This window comes from Triturus cristatus, chromosome 1_2, assembly GCF_964204655.1.
Source record: "Triturus cristatus chromosome 1_2, aTriCri1.1, whole genome shotgun sequence".
Classification (NCBI taxonomy): Eukaryota; Metazoa; Chordata; class Amphibia; order Caudata; family Salamandridae; genus Triturus; species Triturus cristatus.
In genome coordinates this window covers 522,148,785-522,173,806 of record NC_140580.1, presented here as the reverse complement: position 1 = coordinate 522,173,806, position 25,022 = coordinate 522,148,785, and the positions used below count along the sequence as shown (strand labels likewise).

Below are 25,022 nucleotides of genomic sequence, written 5' to 3'. Positions count from 1 at the left end.
ATGTGAGTTCTATAGCCTATGTCTTGTAGAAGGGCTTTCTCAAAGCTCCATCTTGGGGGTTCTTTCCAGTTCTCTAGCCCCTTAATTTCCAAAATAAGTGGGTTGTGGTCGGACATAAAACGCGGCGCTGTGTCTATGGTACATTTGCCCAGTAGGGATGAAGAAATGAAAAAATAGTCTAGTCTAGCAAATGACCGGTGGGGTGCAGAAAAGTAGGTATATCCAGGTTGGTTGGAATTAAGTTTAGACCAAACATCGCTCAGCCCATGGGTTTGGGCTAAGCTAATGATTGCTTGATATACTAGCGGTTTTCTGCCCTTATATTTCCACCTAGTATCGGTTTCCCAGTCGCAGGGCAAATTAATATTGAGGTCACCACAAATAATTATTGGGGTGGGCCAGTGAGCTAACTCTCCAGAGATCCAATTGATGACCCCTGGGTCGTCAGAGTTACAACCATAGATAGAGCACAGAGTAAAAGGGGGGTTAGAAAAGAGATGGCATTCAGTGATTACCCATCTGCCTAGTGGATCAGATTTAACACGTGGGTTTTTTAAAGGAAGTCTCCTGTCAACCATAATTCCTACCCCCTTTATTCTAGCTCCTTGTGTAGTAGCCCCTATAATTTTAAGCCCTAGTGAATTCAATAGGTGTTTTTGTGATCCCTCTATATGTGTCTCCTGGAGACAGATGATATCACCCCCTAAAGACCGTATGCCTTGCGTGACTTTTTGCCTTTTTACGGCGTCGTTTAACCCACAGATGTTTGCGGAAATAAGCCTGAGAGTATTTTTTTTAGCCATTTGGGTATTTGAAATAGCCAGAAGTTTTTTGATTGATTAGATGGGTTCCTTTGCTAAGTTCTATATTTATGCTTACTAAATGAGTGAGTAAAAAATTGTGTGAAAAACTGTGTCCTTGATTCCATTGTGCTAATCTAAAATTGTCCCTTTCCCCGCCCCCCCACCACCCCCCTTCTCTTGAGCGATCAGGAATGACCTGAATGATGGTAATCATTAGTGAGCCACCGCCGCTGATCACGCCAAACGAATTTAATTGTGTGCTCGACTAGTCTATTCTTGAGAGTTTAGTGTAGGACATTGCTACATTACTACATTGATAGAGTTTTTACTTCGTCTGTAGCAAAGCTAACCCTAAAAAAATTAGGACATTAAAAAAAAAAAATTGTTTAGCCCACCCATCCACCCGTTGCGTTAACCATTTTCAGTGTATGTGTATATGTCTATACTTGTGCCGGTGGTGCTATCTCTAGCTCTCTATCTTGGACCCTTTTTGGACTTAATTTCCTCTAGGTATTCCCCAGCCTTTATTTCAGACAGAAATATTTTAAATCCCCCATTAAAAATCACTTTAAGTCTAGCAGGGTTCATGAGATAGACTTCTGCTCCTAGCTGCTGAAATGGGGAAATTAGTTGTCTTAAACTCCACCTGCGCTCCACGGTCTGGTGGCAAAAGTCAGGTTTTGCGAAGAAAGTTATTCCGTTGGCCCCCTTCTTGGAGTTTGGGCGAGCCTGGTCATAGATCAGTTCCCTCAGCAAGAAGTTCCCAAAGTATACCAGGAATACTCTTGGTTGATCATCTGTAGCCCTGCTACCACCACGCTGTCTTCTAATGTTGAAGGGGTAGCGATGTGCCCTCTGCACCTCATGGTCATATATATATATATATTCACTGAAAAAACCATAGGTTTCACACATGTTATAGTTAGCGGAAATTTTACTGATAAAAAACCAGTGAAATTGCCCCGTTATAGTTAGTGCTGGCAACTATAACTCACGCGACCGCAATCCTCTGCTGATGCTAATACTGTATTTAGACACTTATTTGCCCATGTCTTCTTCCATACATTTTTAGCTATACATATATTACAAATATTTTTTTTTCATAAAGACACATATGTCATCAGCAGAAGATTGCGGTCGCGTGAGTTATAGTTGCCAGCACTAACTATAACGGGGCAATTTCACTGGTTTTTTATCAGTAAAATTTCCGCTAACTATAACATGTGTGAAACCTATGGTTTTTTCAGTGAATTTGCAAGGTTTTTTAAATGCTAATTCCTAACTATAACGTGTGTGAAACCTATGGTTTTTTCAGTGAATTTGTACGTTTTTTTAAATGCTAAGTTACTTTACGCCATTCGAGGCGTGCGCGCCCACTTAACGCAGTTCGTTCCGTGCACGGTTTTTATCAACTTTAATAAGCCCTGTACATTTGGTGGCCTTCGGCCACCAAAAGCACAGGGGGTGGGGTCAATGTGGATAGTGTTTTTTTTATTTCGATTTTATAATTTCATGTTGCCAAAATTTAGTTTTTTTTACCTATTAATAAGCCCTGTACATTTGGTGGCCTACGGCCACCAAAAGCACAGGGGGTGGGGTAAGTGTGGATAGTGTTTTTTTTATTTTATTTTTTTTACCGTACGCTTACGGTAAGCGTACGGTAAGCGTACTCGGCGAAATTGCCGAAAAAAAAATAAAACCGTTTTTGCTCTTGGGGGATGTTTGGGGACTCCCTCAACATGACTATGTGGGAGGGAGTTGTCAAAACAGCCCCGTAACATGTTTTTGGCCATCTTGTTTGATAAACAACACTCAGTGCGAGAGACAAAATGGCGGCCGCCGCTTCCTGGTTTCGGCCGATTCGAATGTTTACTAAGATCTAAGAGCCAATCAGAATCGCGCTCGCGCACGCCACCGTACGCTTACGGTAAGCGTACGGTAAGCGTACCGTAAGCGGGCTCAGATATATATATTGATTTAAAGGCTATTTTCTCAGAATCTACTGAACAGATTTACACCAAACCTACAAAAGGCACTTCCTTGACCTAGGGACTACCTCTCTGCCAAATTTCTAGTAATTCTGTTCAGCCGTTCGGGCTGTAGCTCGTTCTAAAGGTCCTATGGAAAAATGCATGGGAAAAACGCGTTTTGGGACCCCCCTTTTATCTCAGCCCCCGCTTGACGAATCCCCCCGAGACTTTCAGGGTAGGAGCGGAGCGTAGCGCCCCACCTATTTTGAGAAATTCGCGAGGATTCATCGACCGGCGCCAAAGTTATTCAAAATAGAATGTTGAGGTTTTCCTATGGAAAAGGGGTCCTAACTATAACTACCTACTGGCGACCGCCAGTAGGATATATATATATATATATATATATATATATATATATATATATATATATATATATATATATATATATATTCACAGAAAAAACCATAGGTTTCAGGCACGTTATAGTTAGGAATTAGCATTTAAAAAACCTCAGAAATTCACTGAAAAAACCATAGGTTTCAGGGGTGTTATAGTTAGCTGGACTTTTCACTTGTACAAAACCATTGAAATTCCCCCTTTATAGTTAGTTCAGCTAACTATAACTCGCGCGCCCGCAATGCACTGCTGATGACGTCACATATTACATCACTCATGACATGGTCAGTGACATCACTCATGACATCACTGATGACATCTCAAATGACATCACTGATGAAATCACTGATGACATCATCCAGTGAATGTGTGTTTTTCTGAAAATTAAATATGTTTTATATATGTATATCTCAAGGTCGATGGAAGAATAAATGGGTATATAAGTGTCTAAATGGATGATTTGTTTTTGAAAAATTGATTGTGTAACTGACTGATTAAGTGTATCATAGTGAATACATGGCTTAGTGAGTAATGTTTAAATATGTAAATATCTGTATCAGTCTCTCACTTTGTGTATAAGTGGCTGCATGGGTTGGTGAGTAGCTACATGGGTGTCTATATAGGTTATTAGTTGGTTTTTTGAGTATCAGTCTGAGTGTCTGCATGGTTCGGTGGGGGGTATTACGTAGTGCATAGGTGCATGAATGAGTGACTCACTGTTTGTATGTGTTGAACACAGCATGTGTGCAGGACTGTATGGGTGGATGAGTGTGTGTATGGGTGTGTTAGTGAGTGAATGACTGTCTCAATAGTGTCTTTATGAGTAACTACATATGTTTCAAACTAGTATATGTGACTATTGGTGTATATATGTGAGTATATGTGAGAGTGAGAGATTGAAAGAGTTCCTGTATGAATAAGTATGTGTTTCTATAAGTGATTGTTTAAAAGACTAAGTATGTGTAAGTTTCCGTAGAAGTAAGTGTGGTGGTGTGTGTATAACTGTATATGCAAGTAAATGTATGTTTGATTCTTTATTAGCATGAGTGACTATGTGTGTGAGTAACTCTATGGATGAGTGGCATTGTGTAACAGGATGTATAGGTGCATGAGTACATATGATGAGTGAGTACATGTATGAGTGACTGTATAGGACTGTTGGTGAATGAGTGGATGTGTATGTGGATCTTAGAATTACTGAAGAGGTTGTTGTAACTGGTATTGGTATGTCCATTGTTTTGAAAATTTTAGTCTCTATTTTTGAATGTGTGTATCAAAGGTTATATTAGGGTGAGAGGAGGTCTGCCACTCTATCACAAGGATGATGTCATCAGTGATGTCATCAGTGATGTCATTTGAGATGTCATCAGTGATGTCATGAGTGATGTCACTGACCATGTCATGAGTGATGTAATATGTGACGTCATCAGCAGTGCATTGCGGGCGCGCGAGTTATAGTTAGCTGAACTAACTATAACGGGGGAATTTCAATGGTTTTGTACAAGTGAAAAGTCCAGCTAACTATAACACCCCTGAAACCTATGGTTTTTTCAGTGAATTTCTGAGGTTTTTTAAATGCTAATTCCTAACTATAACGTGCCTGAAACCTATGGTTTTTTCTGTGAATTTCAAAGGTTTTTTAAATGCTAATTTCTAACTATGCCTACAGAGATAGGACATGTGAAGAAAGAAGAAAAAATGCACAGAAAGAAACAAAAGAAGTGCAGAAAGGACCAACAGAAGTCCTCAAATACGAAGATAAGTGCAGGAAGAAGGATAACGTGCAGAAAGAACAAAAAGAAGAGCAGAAAGAAGCCTTGTTGCAAAATCATCCTGTACCCTCAACTTTTTCAGACGGATACTGGTGGTAACTGAGTCTGACTAGCCAGTCCTAGAGCCAGTGCTATGTTAAAAGACACTTAGAATACAGTGAAAACACCTACATACACTAGGGAACATTATGCGTTGGGGTCCCCCTGTGATTAGCATGACCTCCTCTGTAAGCCCCTAGTACATAATAGGGCATGGGGATTAAAACTACCTCTTAAAACAGGCCACAGGGCGTTTTTGCACACGTTAACTCAGGCCCCGTCCCCTCCCTTCACCACTGTGTAAACACGCCCTGTGTCCATTTTTAGATGGGAGATTAAGTTCATTTGAATCCTGAGGGTCCCTAGGGTCCAACTAGCCCACTAGGTACCTCCAGTAAATGCCACAGAGCTGTGTTGCAGAGAGGTGTAAAAAGTGGCACGGCCTGGACCACCTCCTTGCAATGCAGCTCAGTGGCGCTTACTGGAAGCACTTGGCGGGCTAGTTAGCCCCCAGGGGCCCTCAGTATTGAAGGGAAATTATATCCCCAATTTAAAACGTGCCATAGTGCGTGTTTGCACACGTCAACTCAGGCCCCGTCCCCTCCCTTCACCACTGTGTAAACGCGCCCTGTGGCTGTTCTAAGTTGAGAAATTAAGTCCCCTTGAATCCTAAGGGTCCCTAGGGTCAAACTAGACCACTAGGTACCTCCAGTAAGCGCCACAGAGCTGCGTTGCAGAGAGGTGTAAAAAGGGGCTTGGCCTCAGAACACCTGTCTGCAGCGCAGCTCCCTGGCGCATACTGGAGATGCCTGTTGGGGGCGCGTTTGCAGAGTGCTGCACGGAGGGGGCATGGCCTCCGGCACGATGCCAGTCTTTTATTTATTTTAATTTTTTAAGAAGGGGGGCTGTGTGGTTCCCCTTCTTATTCTAATTTATTGGCCCTGATGACCCCATCCCCCAGGGCCTGTCTCCTAATTATATTTTTTTGACCCCAATCCCTAGGGCCGGCCACTGTTTTTTATTATTTTAAAAAAATATTTATTTATAGACACACCTAGGACATGCTGGACAAACCGTACGTACCTATCACCATGACGATTTGCGGGATATTCATTAAAAGGCGACTATGCATGCAATGAATCCACGTGGAATGTATTTACACTACTAGTGAAGCTCTGACATGTCTGATGCCCTACCGTGCCTAATCCCGGTAGACACCCTTGTCGTTTATTTATACAAACATGGGTAGCTATTGACGGGCACATTTAATACACATGCACACCAAGCCATTCAAAGGGGATTCGACAAAAATTCGACCAAAACTATGCAAGAAACCCCCCTCACGGTTAATAAAACACACATCCACTGCCGGATGTGTAATACTTTTTATTTTACTCTCTGGAAAGGGGACGAACATCACTTGAGAGTCACAGCGCGCTCCTGACAGAGCCCAATGCTGTGTTACACCCACCATTGCCTGCCGAGTGCCACACACCTCTGTGTTGTATTCCACTAGCTAGTGCATATGCTATGACACTCTCTAGCCCATGTGCACTGTAACACCACCCCGTGAATATGTCATGCCACACTTGTCTTCACACGGGTTATATTGCCCCATCTAACGTGCCTTCCTCGATGCCTATGTTATAACGCACAGTGCTATGCCATACATATTACAATCTGTGATCCATATCTGTGTCACAGTGCATATGCAACGTTACACTCCCCAGCACATATTTTATATTACAACTTTAGAGACTAGTTAGGTTACACAACACTGCCCTGTGCATATTACACTCCAAGGCGCATATCGCATAGCACGCGCTAGTGCCTGTGCTATCTCGCGCTCTCCAATGAATCTGTCATTGCGCACAATGTATTGCATATTATATTTCACGCCCGGTTCATCTTATATCACACTTTTTGGTGCATAGTTTATACCATACACTATATCTAGTTTTCATTTTCAATCGTGCTCTCAGGACTATGTTCTATATAACACTGTGTTCACCTACCCTTTTCACGGGCATTACATTTTGCGATAGGGGGTGGAGGGTCAGGGGGTGTTTCTGCCAAGTGAGCCCGGAGTCACAGTCACAAACGTCCTCTTCTTCCTGAATAAAAGTGAGATTATGCTGCATACTTGTTCATATTTTAAGTAGTTCGCACAGACTCAATGTTTTAAAAACAATAAAGTTCCTAATACCCGCCTTCTCTGAACAGTTAGCTTGCTGCCCCATCCCCCTCCTCCCTATCCTCTGTTGTGTGAATCCATGGAATAGCCTCCTCCCTCCTGCCATGCATGGTCTGATGTGCTGCCACTGCCCTCAATTTAGTATGATGTACCAGTCCACTCCTCCTGCCCTCCATTGCCCAATTCTATGCCCCATCATTGACCTCCTGCTTAAACTCTGTGCTTAGCTTGCTGCCCCTATTCTCCTTCCCCCTGCCCTCCGATGTCTTTGTGCATGCCCCTGCTCCATCCTTTTTGCCCACCATGTCCCATGGACCTGCCACTCCTATCTACTCTGAGTGTTCTGTTGAGCTGCCACTCCCCTCCCACCTGCCTAGCATTGTCAGATGACTGTAACCTGTCCCTGCCACCTCCACCCTGCCTGTCCACATGCCATGCCCCTATCCTCTTCCTCCTGTCCTACATGGTCCATTGTACTGCCACACCCTTCTGCCCTCCCTGGTCTGTTGTGCTGCAACTGCTCCTCCTGCCTGCCCCGTGTGGTCTGTTGTGAGGTCCCTTCCCCTGAACTTTCTTGTCTGTGCACAGGTCCTGACCCTCCCTTCTATCCTCCATCGTCCTTTGTGCATGCCCCTGCACCCTCCTTCTTGCCCATCATAGCCATTGGTCTTCTGTGCTGCCATGGCCCCTCCCACCTTCCCTGTGTGGTCAGTTAGCTGCCCCTGACCCCCTCCCACCTTCCCTCCATGGTCTGTGTGTATGCCATCACAGTCTCACTGTTGCTCTTCATGGTGTGTCTTGCTTCTAGTGCCCATCCTGCCTGACCTCCATGGCTATCTTGCTGCTCCTGCCCTGCCCCCTTGCCCCCAGCCCTCTGTTTACATGTGAAGACCCCTACTCCCTCCCTCCTGGCTTGTCTGTTCCATTGTAATGCCCCTGATCCGTCCCTACTGCCCTTTATGGTCTGTAATGCTGCAGCTTTCTCTCCTGTCTGTCCATTATGGTCAGCTAGCTACCATTGCCTCTTGCCCCTCTGTTCTCTGTTGTCCATGTGCATGGTCCTGTCCCCTCCCTCTTGCTTTCTATGGATTGTTGTGCTGCACTCCCGTCCTGCATGCCCTGTGTGGTGTATTGTGCTGCTGCAAACCCTGATGCCTGCCCTGCAGGGTCAGTTTGGTGCACCTCTCCATGTCCCTCTTGTCCTCTGTTATCCAAGTCCATGTCCCTATCCCATTTCCTTCCATGATCCAATGTACCATACTTGCGAACATTTTGAACTTGGTAAGAGGGAGATTTTGAAAAAAAACTGGGGTATTGATTTTCCCCTTTGAGTTACATTGAAAAAGAGGATATTGTTGACAGGAGACAGATCAAATAAAGCCCATTTGAGCTTAAAAACATTGGACGTTTCCTGGCTGAATCGGGTCTGTTGGCATGTATGGTTGTACTACCATTGCCTCTTCCTTCTGCCCACAATGGTCTATTACATTGCCACAGCCTTGAAGGAGGGTAGATTTTGTATCACAGGGGGCCCCTGGCCCGTTCTGTCCACACCTGAAGTATGAGACCCTTGTCCTTGCCCTGCCAGCCGCATTTGTAGGCCGTATTAAATTGACCAGCGGGTCCTGTGTTGCTATATAATTATCCTGAGACATCCTTACCACTCAGCCAGCATAAAACCCCTGTGTAGGCCCTTCTGTTCAATATGTAGGCCTCTTTGTTAAATTGACCATAGCTCTGCAATTTTAGTGTATAGCAGTCTGAAGGCAGGTCTGCGAGGCCTTCTGCTCCAAACTAGTAGCCCCCACCCTACCCGAGTGCTCCGTGCTCGGTATCAAAGTTCAACATCCCACTGAAGCTGTCGACATACAGTAGGCTGCATCCTGGACTGGTACTTGCTTCCTGGGCAGGTTTCCCGCTTTTAAGGAAGTGGCAACCGCAGAGCGTCAAGTTAGGAGAACTGAGGAGATTTTGTACATGAATATATTGAATTCCCGTACAATACCCATTATTTTCTGCTTGCTCTATGGAACTTACGATAAGCGATTGGCCTGAGAGACTGACCTTTTCACCCAGTCCATTGTCCGCATTAAGTGGGTAAATGACGAAATGTCTGGTAAAATCTGCAGACGAAGCTTTTGGGTAGCATACGTAGGTAGATGTAGCGTGCAAAGGAGCCCACAAAATGATATAAAAAGGGAGCACCCACAGATATCGACGGACTACCTCGCCGTCTGTATGTAGGTTAACAGGCTGTGCAGGTTTTCCCCAAGAGCTGGGAGCTCTTGTCTTCCTTTGCTTAAAATGTCTTGCTCTGCTTTGCTTGAAGTATCTTATTCTATTTTACCTATATGAAATGTCATGCTATGTTTAACCATTGTTCTCTTTACTTTTGCATTTAAAAGATTTTGTATTGTAATTGCAGGAATGCTTTCTCTAAGAGTAAACGTGAGTGTTCCTAGGTAACATTTTCCTTGGTGTAACTTGTTTCTCATGATGCATTTATAGATGTGTTTTCTCTCTCTCTCTGTCAGTACATTAATTGAGATACAGAGAATATCATGACAGCTGTATGATTATCTGGATTCTGTATTTTGTACTTTATGTCTCTATTCTGCGGTTTCTTTGAAGTTGTATCTTCTCATTAAACTGCCATTGTATTCTGCCACCAATTCCATGTCTCATATGTCTGTTTTCTTCATTTTTGGAGCAAGCGTTCCTAGGCACCCCGGCTCAAATTAAGGTGCCCCTTTTGTCCCTGACTCACTCTCCTGCTTAGTTCTGTGGTGGCTCCCGGGGCTCTGGGGACCGCCTCTAGCTTCCTTGACCCGTAATAGATCTTCCCTCCAACAGCCTCTCTTGCAAGTCCTGTATTGTTGGTTTGTTGCCCCTGCCCCCCTTTCCACTGCCCTCCATAGTCTGTTGTGCTTCCACGGCCCTTCCTGCCTGCTCAGTGTGGTTAAATTGTTGCCTTTGCACTCTCCTACCTGCCTTCAATTTTCAGAGTCCGTGCCCCTGGCCTTTGCCTCTCAACAGTATCCCAATGAACAACTAGATTGCTAACATTCTATATTTATTACAAAAGTGTGGAACGCCTGACATCATCTTGATGTAATCAAAACTGTAATACCTAGAGCATTTCCTTTAGAAATTACATATACGAGAGGGTCTTATTGGCATCAAAATTATGGTTAGTGCTCTAAAAGACTAAAATAAGGACATTTTGTCTGAGTTTTCAAATAGCGACAAAGCACTTTTAAATTATTTGTTATCTTTATGTTTTTTTATCCAGTTGACCACTTGATTAAATGTTGCACTTAGGGGAGAGGATGTGGTGTTACTTCCAGAACTGCAGACTTTGCAACTGGGGAACCAGGTTGAAGTTTCTGCTTCAGCTCGACATTCTGTGATTCTGGTCAAATCACTTAGTCTCCCCATGTCTACAACCAAAATGAATATGTGCTTGTGTGATGTAACCAATGCTCATGTAAAGCACTCCAATACCTGACAAGTCTGCACTATATAACACTGCAAAAACACTAAATAATAAGTGTTTTGCACACTTCTGTCATTGGGCTATATTTGGGCTACATCTGGGTGATTTTGGGCTACATTTGGGCTCTTTTGTCTCCGGTGGCCATCTTGGGAGATTTATTTGTTATGAAGTTTCCTAATTTCCTCATGTACTGCAATCTCCTCAGTAGGAAATGCTTTCAGTTTTTTTACGTTGATTCCATCATGAAGGTATTCAGATATGTCACACATTTGCCATAAATTCTGAATGTTAGCACTCTAGTTGCTCATTAGATCACTGTAGTAAAACTACTGTTCACCATGGAAGTCTGCTCCTGGTATTAAAAGTGCATGTTTCAGTCTGCATGTCAGAATTTTTTAATGAAATAGAAGAGGATTTGAGAAGTCACTCAAAATGTGCCCTCATTTTCTTTCTTCAGCATTAATGATAATTTCTATGGCAAAATGAACCCCCTCATTGTGTTCCTTTTTAAATTAAATGTTTTAAGTGTTACCAGTTTATTCCAATCAAGATGGCTTCAGGTGTGCCATACGTTTGTCATAATGAAGACAGTAAGCGCTCTAGTTGTTTTTAAGAACATTCTGGGACATTCTGTCATTGGGCTATACTTGGGCTACATCTGGGTGATATTTGGGCTACATTTGGGCTCTTTTGTCTCTGGTGGCCATCTTGGGAGACTTATTTGTTATGAAGTTTCCTAATTTCCTCATTTACTGCAGTCTCCTCAGTAGGAAATACTTTCAGTTTTTTACTTTGATTCCATCAAGAAGGCATTCAGATGTGTCACACATTTGCCATAAATTCAGAATGTTAGCACTCTTTTTGCTCATTAGATCACTGTAGTAAAGCTACTGCTCACCAGGGAAAACTGCTGCTGGTATTGAAAGTTCATGTTTCAGTCTGCATGTCAGACTTTTTTAATGAAATAGAAGAGGATTTGAGAAGTCACTCAAAATGTGCCCTAATTTTTCTTTCTGCAGCACTAATCATACTTTTTATGGAAAAATGAACCCCCTCATTTTGTTCCTTTTGAAATTAAATGTTTTAAGAGTTACCACTTTATTCCAAGCAAGATGGCTTCAGGTGTGCCATACGTTTATCATAGGTAGGACTGTTAGCGCTCTAGTAGTTCTTTGGAACACTCTGGGAAGCTGCAGTAGAACACAAAGGAATCAACTGACAGTCTCTGCCCTTGTTGGATGTACATGTTTTACTGAGAATGTCAGACTTCATTCTCACATGACTGAGAAAGATAATGTGAATTTACAGAAAATAAGCTCTCAGTTTAGCTTATAGATCACCTTCCAAACCTCTGTGGTAAAAGCATGAGAAAATATTTTTCTCTCAATCATGATATCCCAGCAGAAGGCTTTTTCACATGGTGAAATCACCTTAGAACATACCACAATTCCTAAAATGAGTATGGTACCATCAACAAATGATTTATAATGTAACTAAAGTCTTAAAACCTTCTATTAACTGCAATGCTTTTTAATGAGGTGCTAGCATGTATATTGGTCCCAAGATGGCTGCCAACACTTCTTGGATGAAGTGCTGACAGCCAATCAGATCTCAGGATGAGATGTGTGGTTAGGCTCCGCCCACATATATATGCTTTTAAATGCTATTTTCTCAGGAAATACTGAACAGATTTACACCAAACCTACAAAAGGCACTTCCTTGACCTGAGGACTACCTCTCTGCCAAATTTCAAGTAAATCTGTTCAGCCGTTCGGGCTGTAGCCCTGTCTAAAGGTCCTATGGAAAAATGCATGGGAAAAACGCGTTTTGGGACCCCCCTTTTATCTCAGCCCCCGCTTGACGAATCCCCCCGAGACTTTCAGGGTAGGAGCGGAGCGTAGCGCCCCACCTATTTTGAAAAATTCGCGAGGATTCGTCGACCGGCGCCAAAGTTATTCAAAATAGAATGTTGCGGATTTCCTATGGAAAAGGGGTCCTAACTATAACTACCTACTGGCGACCGCCAGTAGGTAATATATTACCTACTGGCGGTCGCCAGTAGGTAGTTATAGTTAGGACCCCTTTTCCATAGGAAATCCGCAACATTCTATTTTGAATAACTTTGGCGCCGGTCGATGAATCCTCGCGAATTTCTCAAAATAGGTGGGGCGCTACGCTCCGCTCCTACCCTGAAAGTCTCGGGGGGATACGTCAAGCGGGGGCTGAGATAAAAGGGGGGTCCCAAAACGCGTTTTTCCCATGCATTTTTCCATAGGACCTTTAGAACGAGCTACAGCCCGAACGGCTGAACAGAATTACTAGAAATTTGGCAGAGAGGTAGTCCCTATGTCAAGGAAGTGCCTTTTGTAGGTCTGGTGTAAATCTGTTCAGTAGTTCCTGAGAAAATAGCATTTAAATCAATATATATATGTGGGCGGAGCCTAACCACACATCTCATCCTGAGATCTGATTGGCTGTCAGCACTTCATCCAAGAAGTGTTGGCAGCCATCTTGGGACCAATATACATGATAGCACCTCATTAAAAAGCATTGCAGTTAATAGAAGATTTTAAGACTTTAGTTACATTATAAATCATTTGTTGATGGTACCATACTCATTTTAGGAATTGTGGTATGTTCTAAGGTGATTTCACCATGTGAAAAAGCCTTCTGCTGCGATATCATGATTGAGAGAAAAATATTTTCTCATGCTTTTACCACAGAGGTTTGGAAGGTGATCTATAAGCTAAACTGAGAGCTTATTTTCTGTAAATTCACATTATCTTTCTCAGTCATGTGAGAATGAAGTCTGACATTCTCAGTAAAACATGTACATCCAACAAGGGCAGAGACTGTCAGTTGATTCCTTTGTGTTCTACTGCAGCTTTCCAGAGTGTTCCAAAGAACTACTAGAGCGCTAACCGTCCTACTTATGATAAATGTATGGCACACCTGAAGCCATCTTGCTTGGATTAAAGTGGTAACTCTTAAAACATTTAATTTAAAAAGGAACAAAATGAGGGGGTTCATTTTTCCATAAAAAGTATGATTAGTGCTGCAGAAAGAAAAATTAGGGCACATTTTGAGTGACTTCTCAAATCCTGGCATGCAGACTGAAACATGCACTTTCAATACCAGCAGCAGTTTTCCCTGGTGAGCAGTAGCTTTACTACAGTGATCTAATGAGCAAAAAGAGTGCTAACATTCTGATTTTATGGCAAATGTGTGACACATTTGAATGCCTTCTTGATGGAATCAAAGTAAAAAACTGAAAGTATTTCCTACTGAGGAGACTGCAGTAAATGAGGAAATTAGGAAACTTCATAACAAATAAGTCTCCCAAGATGGCCACCAGAGACAAAAGAGCCCAAATGTAGCCCAAATATCACCCAGATGTAGCCCAAGTATAGCCCAATGACAGAATGTCCAAGAATGTTCTTAAAAACAACTAGAGCACTTACTGTCTTCATTATGACAAAAGTATGGCACACCTGAAGCCATCTTGATTGGAATAAACTGGTAACACTTAAAACATTTAATTTAAAAAGGAACACAATGAGGGGGTTCATTTTGCCATAGAAATTATGATTAATGCTGAAGAAAGAAAATGAGGGCACATTTTGAGTGACTTCTCAAATCCTCTTCTATTTCATTAAAAAATTCTGACATGCAGACTGAAACATGCACTTTTAATACCAGGAGCAGACTTCCATGGTGAACAGTAGTTTTACTACAGTGATCTAATGAGCAACTAGAGTGCTAACATTCAGAATTCATGGCAAATGTGTGACATATCTGAATACCTTCATGATGGAATCAAAGTAAAAAACTGAAAGCATTTCCGACTGAGGAGACTGCAGTACATGAGGAAATTAGGAAACTTCATAACAAATAAATCTCCCAAGATGGCCACCGGAGACAAAAGAGCCCAAATGTAGCCCAAAATCACCCAGATATAGCCCAAATATAGCCCAATGACAGAAGTGTGCAAAACACTTATTATTTTGTGTTTTTGCAGTGTTATATAGTGCAGACTTGTCAGGTATTGGAGTGCTTTACATGAGCATTGGTTACATCACACAAGAACAAATTAATTTTGGTTGTAGACATGGGGAGACTAAGTGATTTGACCAGAATCACAGAATGTCGAGCTGAAGCAGAAACTTCAACCTGGTTCCCCAGTTGCAAAGTCTGCAGTTCTGGAAGTAACACCACATCCTCTCCCCTAAGTGCAACATTTAATCAAGTTGTCAACTAGATAAAAAAACATAAAGATAACAAATAATTTAAAAGTGCTTTGTCGCTATTTGAAAACTCAGAAAATATGTCCTTATTTTAGTCTTTTAGAGCACTAACCATAATTTTGATGCCAATAAGACCCTCTCATATATGTAATTTCTAAAGGAATGCTCTAGGTATTACAGTTTTGATTACATCAAGATGATGTCAGGCGTTCCACACTTTTGTAATAAATATAGAATGTTAGCAATCTAGTTGTTCATTAGGATACTGTTGAGAGGCAGAGGCCAGGGGCACGGACTCTGAAAATTGAAGGCAGGTAGGAGGGTGCAAAGGCAACAATTTAACCACACTGAGCAGGCAGGAAGGGCCGTGGAAGCACAACAGACTATGGAGGGCAGTGGAAAGGGGGGCAGGGGCAACAAACCAACAATACAGGACTTGCAAGAGAGGCTGTTGGAGGGAAGATCTATTACGGGTCAAGGAAGCTAGGGGCGGTCCCCAGAGCCCCGGGAGCCACCACAGAACTGAGCAGGAGAGTGAGTCAGGGACAAAAGGGGCACCTTAATTTGAGCCGGGGTGCCTAGGAACGCTTGCTCCAAAAATGAAGAAAACAGACATATGAGACATGGAATTGGAGGCAGAATACAATGGCAGTTTAATGAGAAGATGCAACTTCAAAGAAACCGCAGAATAGAGACATAAAGTACAAAATACAGAATCCAGATAATCATACAGCTGTCATGATATTCTCTGTATCTCAATTAATGGACTGACAGAGAGAGAGAGAAAACACATCTATAAATGCATCATGAGAAACAAGTTACACCAAGGAAAATGTTACCTAGGGACACTCACATTTACTCTTAGAGCAAGCATTCCTGCAATTACAATACAACATCTTTTAAATGCAAAAGTAAAGAGAACAATGGTTAAACATAACATGACATTTCATATAGGTAAAATAGAATAAGATACTTCAAGCAAAGCAGAGCAAGACATTTTAAGCAAAGGAAGACAAGAGCTCCCAGTTCTTGGGGAAAACCTGCACAGCCTGTTAACCTACATACAGACGGCGAGGTTGTCCGTCGATATCTGTGGGTGCTCCCTTTTTATATCATTTTATGGGCTCCTTTGCACGCTACATCTACCTACGTATGCTACCCAAAAGCTTCGTCTGCAGATTTTACCAGACATTTCGTCATTTACCCACTTAATGCTGACAATGGACTGGGTGAAAAGGTCAGTCTCTCAGGCCAATCGCTTATCGTAAGTTCCATAGAGCAAGCAGAAAATAATGGGTATTGTACAGGAATTCAATATATTCATGTATAAAATCTCCTCAGTTCTCCTAACTTGACGCTCTGCGGTTGCCACTTCCTTAAAAGCGGGAAACCTGCCCAGGAAGCAAGTACCAGTCCAGGATGCAGCCTACTGTATGTCGACAGCTTCAGGGGGATGTTGAACTTTGATACCGAGCACGGAGCACTCGGGTAGGGTGGGGGCTACTAGTTTGGAGCAGAAGGCCTCGCAGACCTGCCTTCAGACTGCTATACACTAAAATTGCAGAGCTATGGTCAATTTAACAAAGAGGCCTACATATTGAATAGAAGGGCCTACACAGGGGTTTTATGCTGGCTGAGTGGTAAGGATGTCTCAGGATAATTATATAGCAACACAGGACCCGCTGGTCAATTTAATACGGCCTACAAATGCGGCTGGCAGGGCAAGGACAAGGGTCTCATACTTCAGGTGTGGACAGAACGGGCCAGGGGCCCCCTGTGATACAAAATCTACCCTCCTTCAAGGCTGTGGCAATGTAATAGACCATTGTGGGCAGAAGGAAGAGGCAATGGTAGTACAACCATACATGCCAACAGACCCGATTCAGCCAGGAAACGTCCAATGTTTTTAAGCTCAAATGGGCTTTATTTGATCTGTCTACTGTCTACAATATCCTCTTTTTCAATGTAACTCAAAGGGGAAAATCAATACCCCAGTTTTTTTTCAAAATCTCCCTCTTACCAAGTTCAAAATGTTCGCAAGTATGGTACATTGGATCATGGAAGGAAATGGGATAGGGACATGGACTTGGATAACAGAGGACAGGAGAGACATGGAGAGGTGCACCAAACTGACCCTGCAGGGCAGGCATCAGGGTTTGCAGCAGCACAATACACCACACAGGGCATGCAGGACGGGAGTGCAGCACAACAATCCATAGAAAGCAAGAGGGAGGGGACAGGACCATGCACATGGACAACAGAGAACAGAGGGGCAAGAGGCAATGGTAGCTAGCTGACCATAATGGACAGACAGGAGAGAAGGCTGCAGCATAACAGACCATAAAGGGCAGGAGGGACGGATCAGGGGCATTACAATGGAACAGACAAGCCAGGAGGGAGGGAGTAGGGGTCTGCACATGTAAACAGAGGGCTGGGGGCAAGGGGGCAGGGCAGGAGCAGCAAGATGGCCATGGAGGTCAGGCAGGATGGGCACTAGAAGCAAGACACAACATGAAGAGCAACAGTGAGACTGTGATGGCATACACACAGACCATGGAGGGAAGGTGGGAGGGGGTCAGGGGCAGCTAACTGACCACACAGGGAAGGTGGGAGGGGCCATGGCAGCACAGAAGACCATGCATGGCAAGTGGGAGGGTTAGTGGCAGCACAATGGCTATGATGGGCAAGAAGGAGGGTGCAGGGGCATGCACAAAGGACGATGGAGGATAGAAGGGAGGGTCAGGACCTGTGCACAGACAAGAAAGTTCAGGGGAAGGGGCCTCACAACAGACCACACGGGGCAGGCAGGAGGAGCAGTTGCAGCACAACAGACCAGGGAGGGCAGAAGGGTGTGGCAGTACAATGGACCATGTAGGACAGGAGGAAGAGGATAGAGACATGGCATGTGGACAGGCAGGGTGGAGGTGGCAGGGACAGGTTACAGTCATCTGACAATGCTAGGCAGGTGGGAGGGGAGTGGCAGCTCAACAGAACACTCAGAGTAGATAGGAGTGGCAGGTCCATGGGACATGGTGGGCAAAAAGGATGGAGCAGGGGCATGCACAAAGACATCGGAGGGCAGGGGGAAGGAGAATAGGGGCAGCAAGCTAAGCACAGAGTTTAAGCAGGAGGTCAATGATGGGGCATAGAATTGGGCAATGGAGGGCAGGAGGAGTGGACTGGTACATCATACTAAATTGAGGGCAGTGGCAGCACATCAGACCATGCATGGCAGGAGGGAGGAGGCTAGTCCATGGATTCACACAACAGAGGATAGGGAGGAGGGGGACGGGGCAGCAAGCTAACTGTTCAGAGAAGGCGGGTATTAGAAACTTTATTGTTTTTAAAACATTTTGTCTGTGCAAACTACTTAAAATATGAACAAGTAAGCAGCATAATCTCACTTTTATTCAGGAAGAAGAAGACGTTAGTGACTGTGACTCCGGGCTCACTTGGCAAAAACACCCCCTGACCCTCCACCCCCTATCGCAAAATGTAATGCCCGTGAAAAGGGTAGGTGAACACAGTGTTATATAGAACATAGTCCTGAGAGCACGATTGAAAATGAAAACTAGATATAGTGTATGGTATAAACTATGCACCAAAAAGTGTGATATAAGATGAACCAGGCGTGAAATATAATATGCAATACATTGTGCGCAATGACAGATTCATTGGAGAGCGCGAGATAGCACAGGCACTAGCGCGTGCTATGCGATATGCGCCTTGGAGTGTAATATGCACAGGGCAGTGTTGTGTAACCTAACTAGTCTCTAAAGTTGTAATATAAAATATGTGCTGGGGAGTGTAACTTTGCATATGCACTGTGACAAAGATATGGATCCCAAATTGTAATATGTATGGCATAGCACTGTGCGTTATAACATAGGCATCGAGGAAGGCACGTTAGATGGGGCAATATAACCCGTGCGAAGACAAGTGTGGCATGACATTTTCACGGGGTGGTGTTACAGTGCACATGGGCTAGAGAGTGTCATAGCATATGCACTAGCTAGTGGAATACAATACAGAGGTGTGTGGCACTCGGCAGGCAATGGTGGGTGTAACACAGCATTGGGCTCTGTCAGGAGCGCGCTGTGACTCGCAAGTGATGTTCGTCCCCTTTCCAGAGAGTAAAATAAAAAGTATTACACATCCGGCAGTGGATGTGTGTTTTATTAACTGTGAGGGGGGTTTCTTGCATAGTTTTGGTCGAATTTTTGTCGAATCCCCTTTGAATGGCTTGGTGTGCATGTGTATTAAATGTGCCCGTCAATAGCTACCCATGTTTGTATAAATAAACGACAAGGGTGTCTACCGGGATTAGGCACGGTAGAGCATCAGACATGTCAGAGCTTCACTAGTGGTGTAAATACATTCCACGTGGATTAATTGCATGCATAGTCGCCTTTTAATGAATATCACGCAAATCGTCATGGTGATAGGTACGTACGGTTTGTCTAGCATGTCCTAGGCGTGTCTATAAATATATATTTTTTAAAAATAATAAAAAACAGTGGCCGGCCCTGGGGATTGGGGTCAAAAAAATATAATTAGGAGACAGGCCCTGGGGGATGGGGTCATCAGGGCCAATAAATTAGAATAAGAAGGGGAACCACACAGCCCCCCTTCTTAAAAAAATAAAATAAATAAAAGACTGGCATCGTGCCGGAGGCCATGCCCCCTCCATGCAGCACTCTGCAAACGCGCCCCCAACAGGCATCTCCAGTATGCGCCAGGGAGCTGCGCTGCAGACAGGTGTTCTGAGGCCAAGCCCCTTTTTACACCTCTCTGCAACGCAGCTCTGTGGCGCTTACTGGAGGTACCTAGTGGTCTAGTGTGACCCTAGGGACCCTTAGGATTCAAGGGGACTTAATCTCTCAACTTAGAACAGCCACAGGGCGCGTTTACACAGTGGTGAAGGGAGGGGACGGGGCCTGAGGTGACGTGTGCAAACACGCACCATGGCACGTTTTAAATTGGGGATATAATTTCCCTTCAATACTGAGGGCCCCTGGGGGCTAACTAGCCCACCAAGTGCTTCCAGTAAGCGCCACTGAGCTGCATTGCAGAGAGGTGGTCCAGGCCGTGCCACTTTTTACACCTCTCTGCAACGCAGCTCTGTGGCACTTACTGGAGGTACCTAGTGGGCTAGTTGGACCCTAGGGACCCTCAGGACTCAAATGAACTTAATCTCCCAACTAAAAACGGACACAGGGCGTGTTTACACAATGGTGAAAGGAGGGGACGGGGCCTGAGTTAACGTGTGCAAAAACGCCCTGTGGCCTGTTTTAAGAGGTAGTTTTAATCCCCATGCCCTATTATATACTAGGGGCTTATAGAGGAGGTAAGGCTAATCACAGGGGGACCCCAACGCATAATGTTCCCTAGTGTATGTAGGTGTTTTCACTGTATTCTAAGTGTCTTTTAACATAGCACTGGCTCTAGGACTGGTTAGTCAGACTCAGTTACCACCAGTATCCGTCTGAAAAAGTTGAGGGTACAGGATGATTTTGCAACAAGGCTTCTTTCTGCTCTTCTTTTTGTTCTTTCTGCACGTTATCCTTCTTCCTGCACTTATCTTCGTATTTGAGGACTTCTGTTGCTTCTTTCTGCACTTCTTTTGTTTCTTTCTGTGCATTTTTTCTTCTTTCTTCACATGTCCTATCTCTGTAGGTATAGTTAGAAATTAGCATTTAAAAAACCTTTGAAATTAACAGAAAAAACCATAGGTTTCAGGCACGTTATAGTTAGGAATTAGCATTTAAAAAACCTCAGAAATTCACTGAAAAAACCATAGGTTTCAGGGGTGTTATAGTTAGCTGGACTTTTCACTTGTACAAAACCATTGAAATTCCCCAGTTATAGTTAGTTCAGCTAACTATAACTCGCGCGCCCGCAATGCACTGCTGATGACGTCACATATTACATCACTCATGACATGGTCAGTGACATCACTCATGACATCACTGATGACATCTCAAATGACATCACTGATGACATCACTGATGACATCATCCTTGTGATAGAGTGGCAGACCTCCTCTCACCCTAATATAACCTTTGATACACACATTCAAAAATAGAGACTAAAATTTTCAAAACAATGGACATACCAATACCAGTTACAACAACCTCTTCAGTAATTCTAAGATCCACATACACATCCACTCATTCACCAACTGTCCAATACAGTCACTCATACATGTACTCACTCATCATAGGTACTCATACACCTATACATCCTGTTACACAATGCCACTCATCCATAGAGTTACTCACACACATAGTCACTCATGCTAATAAAGAATCAAACATACATTTACTTGCATATACAGTTATACACACACCACCACACTTACTTCTACGGAAACTTACACATACTTAGTCTTTTAAACAATCACTTATAGAAACACATACTTATTCATACAGGAACTCTTTCAATCTCTCACTCTCACATATACTCACATATATACACCAATAGTCACATATACTAGTTTAAAACATATGTAGTTACTCATAAAGACACTATTGAGACAGTCATTCACTCACTAACACACCCATACACACACTCATCCACCCATACAGTCCTGCACACATACTGTGTTCAACACATACCAACAGTGAGTCACTCATTCATGCACCTATGCACTACGTAATACCCCCACCGAACCATGCAGACACTCAGACTGATACTCAAAAAACCAACTAATAACCTATATAGACACCCATGTAGCTACTCACCAACCCATGCAGCCACTTATACACAAAGTGAGAGACTGATACAGATATTTACATATTTAAACATTACTCACTAAGCCATGTATTCACTATGATACACTTAATCAGTCAGTTACACAATCAATTTTTCAAAAACAAATCATCCATTTAGACACTTATATACCCATTTATTCTTCCATCGACCTTGACATATACATATATAAAACATATTTAATTTTCAGAATAACACACATTCACTGGATGATGTCATCAGTGATGTCATCAGTGATGTCATTTGAGATGTCATCAGTGATGTCATGAGTGATGTCACTGACCATGTCATGAGTGATGTAATATGTGACGTCATCAGCAGTGCATTGCGGGCGCGCGAGTTATAGTTAGCTGAACTAACTATAACGGGGGAATTTCAATGGTTTTGTACAAGTGAAAAGTCCAGCTAACTATAACACCCCTGAAACCTATGGTTTTTTCAGTGAATATATATATATATATATATATATATATATATATATATATATATATATATATATATATATATATATATATATATATATATATATCCACACGAAAAGTCTCCAAACATAAGGAGCCCCCGACCCTTCAGGGTGGCCTCATTAACAATGGGCATGGAGCAGCCCACCAAACGAAAATCCAAACAGATGAGGCCCATTTCAGAAAGCAAAGCATCTATTCAAAGGCAGCAGCACATATTTCCATATCCTTACGCGTTTTAGCCTTCGCCTTGATCACAGGTGGAAATACTTAAAATTGCAAAGTGCGTAGAGCATGCTATTTATACGTGAAGTCACATGACTGATACATTTGAAATACAAGTTCCACAATGCATTGTACTGTCATTGGGTAAATTCTGCATGGAATCTCGATAGATTCTCTTTCAGCTTTGGTATTAGCAATTCCTTCTCTGTACCTGCATTGTTGTAATAAAATTATTAATCACGTTGCCATGTGCTTTTAAATCCTGCAAGTGCTCATGTTTAACGTTAGCCTCCGTAAAATGCTTCCTTTTCAGAATGGTCAAAAGCGGGATGTCACCCTTTTCGACTCCCTTCCACACAGTCACCTCTTTTCACCGCCGTTGCATTATCTAAGTAGGCCGAGTGACTGTAGTGGGTCATGCTCCCGATTTAATCAACACGAAAAGTCTCCAAACACAAGGAGCCCCCGACCCTTCAGGGTGGCCTCATTAACAATGGGCATGGAGCAGCCCACCAAACGAAAATCCAAACAGATGAGGCCCATTTCAGAAAGCAAAGCATTTATTCAAAGGCAGCAGCACATATTTCCATATCCTTACGCGTTTCAGCCTTCGCCTTGATCACAGGTGCAAATACTTAAAATTGCAAAGTGCGTAGAGCATGCTATTTATACGTGAAGTCACATGACTGATACATTTGAAATACAAGTTCCACAATGCATTGTACTGTCATTGGGTAAATTCTGCATGGAATCTCGATAGATTCTCTTTCAGCTTTGGTATTAGCAATTCCTTCTCTGTACCTGCATTGTTGTAATAAAATTATTAATCACGTTGCCATGTGCTTTTAAATCCTGCAAGTGCTCATGTTTAACGTTAGCCTCCGTAAAATGCTTCCTTTTCAGAATGGTCAAAAGCGGGATGTCACCCTTTTCGACTCCCTTCCACACAGTCACCTCTTTTCACCGCCGTTGCATTTCCTAAGTAGGCCGAGTGACTGTAGTGGGTCATGCTCCCGATTTAATCCACACGAAAAGTCTCCAAACACAAGGAGCCCCCGACCCTTCAGGGTGGCCTCATTAACAATGGGCATGGAGCAGCCCACCAAACGAAAATCCAAACAGATGAGGCCCATTTCAGAAAGCAAAGCATTTATTCAAAGGCAGCAGCACATATTTCCATATCCGTACGCGTTTCAGCCTTCGCCTTGATCACAGGTGGAAATACTTAAAATTGCAAAGTGCGTAGAGCATGCTATTTATACGTGAAGTCACATGACTGATACATTTGAAATACAAGTTCCACAATGCATTGTACTGTCATTGGGTAAATTCTGCATGGAATCTCGATAGATTCTCTTTCAGCTTTGGTATTAGCAATTCCTTCTCTGTACCTGCATTGTTGTAATAAAATTATTAATCACGTTGCCATGTGCTTTTAAATCCTGCAAGTGCTCATGTTTAACGTTAGCCTCTGTAAAATGCTTCCTTTTCAGAATGGTCAAAAGCGGGATGTCACACTTTTCGACTCCCTTCCACACAGTCACCTCTTTTCACCGCCGTTGCATTTCCTAAGTAGGCCGAGTGACTGTAGTGGGTCATGCTCCCGATTTAATCCACACGAAAAGTCTCCAAACACAAGGAGCCCCCGACCCCTCAGGGTGGCCTCATTAACAATGGGCATGGAGCAGCAATTTTAAGTATTTCCACCTGTGATCAAGGCGAAGGCTGAAACGCGTAAGGATATGGAAATATGTGCTGCTGCCTTTGAATAAATGCTTTGCTTTCTGAAATGGGCCTCATCTGTTTGGATATATATATATATATATATATATATATATATGTCCAATCGCAAAGCACCCAAAAGTGAAGGCGCCACACACGGTCCTGTTGTTATCCTTTTAATTGCAGGACCAGCAGAGTTAACAACAGCGAGAGTTCCAGCTCAATCATGCCAAAGTTCCAAACACGTTTCGGGCGTCATCTCGCCCTTTGTCACTGGTTTCGGCTTGTATGGAGGACGAGCAGCAGTGATTCCATCGCACTTGCAATGGATTTTGTAGTACCGCCCTTGTGGGCGTGAGCACACTAGGCATTGTGGTAGTTGAAGTTCTTAATTTCAATGTTCCATTAGTGGATGCCGCAATTTTCACCTTTGATTAAAATATCAGATTCCTCAGTGGGTAGCTGTACTCACTTGATGTCATGGCACTGCACTATCAAATCCTGACAAAATGAACACGCCGTTCCACAAGCGCCGATGTAGTCGAGGCGCTGGAGCCGCATGGTTTGCAGCGGGGCGCCCTCGCGACCTGGGCAGGCCGCTAATATATCCAATCGCAAAGCACCCAAAAGTGAAGATGACACCCGAAACGCGTTTGGGACTTTGGCATGATTGAGCTGGAACTCTCGCTGCTGTTAACTCTGCTGGTCCTGCAATTAAAAGGATAACAACATGACCGTGTGTGGCGACTTCACTTTTGGGTGCTTTGCAATTGGATATATATATGTTCACATTGGTTATATATATGTCTTCAAGGTATGTAGATGTGGCGTTAAGAATAGTAAATCCATATCTCCCTCACTACACAATATTTTGCTTCTTGATATTCTGGTTATGATATTGTGACCTGTCTGTATTTTAGCTTCTATAT

The 25,022-nt window shown here is 43.2% G+C and overlaps 1 protein-coding gene across 2 annotated transcripts in view; it reads left to right on the top strand.

Moving 5' to 3' along the window:
• The window catches only part of ABCC2 (ATP binding cassette subfamily C member 2), a 354,899-nt gene that overhangs the window by 296,994 nt on the left and 32,883 nt on the right, over positions 1-25,022 (top strand). The window lies entirely within an intron of this gene.